Source organism: Propithecus coquereli, unplaced genomic scaffold, assembly GCF_000956105.1.
Source record: "Propithecus coquereli isolate 6110/MARCELLA unplaced genomic scaffold, Pcoq_1.0 Scaffold161, whole genome shotgun sequence".
Lineage (NCBI taxonomy): Eukaryota > Metazoa > Chordata > Mammalia > Primates > Indriidae > Propithecus > Propithecus coquereli.
The window spans coordinates 2,015,491-2,016,004 of NW_012140636.1; the positions used below are offsets into that span (position 1 = coordinate 2,015,491).

The following is a 514-nucleotide window of genomic DNA, read 5'->3' on the forward strand; positions in this document are numbered from 1 at the left end:
AAATTTTAAAAATAGATCATATGTACAACTATTTATGTAGCATTGTACATTGTATTAGGTATAATAAGTAATCTAGGGATGACTTAAAGTATACAGGAGGATGTGTGTAGGTTACATGCAAATATTATACTATATCATTCTATATGAAGGACTTGAGCACTTTGCCTTTTGGTTTCCTTGGAGGAGGAGAATTTGGGGGAGGTGATCCCGTAACCCATCCCTCTCAGATACTGAGGGACGGCTGTACTGTGCTGGGGGTTTTTAATCCTGCCTTTTATTTGCCAGAAGGATGCAGGTGGCTATATATGACACAGCACATAACTAGAGACATGCCAAAGAATCTTAAGAGATCACCTAGTTGAAACCTCCCCCAGCCACGAAAAAGCCACAGCTAGATTTCTGAGGGAGATGCCTTCATTTTCCCTAGTCCAGTGGTTCTCAAATTTAGGTACCTCAGAATCACATGAGGGCTTGTTACAACATGGAGTGCTGGACCTCACCCTGAGAGTTTCTA

At 41.2% G+C, this 514-nt stretch overlaps 1 protein-coding gene across 1 annotated transcript in view; it reads left to right on the forward strand.

The window, feature by feature from the left end:
* MTTP (microsomal triglyceride transfer protein) overlaps window positions 1-514 on the forward strand; it is a 91,722-nt gene that overhangs the window by 87,195 nt on the left and 4,013 nt on the right. The gene's annotated exons all lie outside the window — the stretch shown is intronic.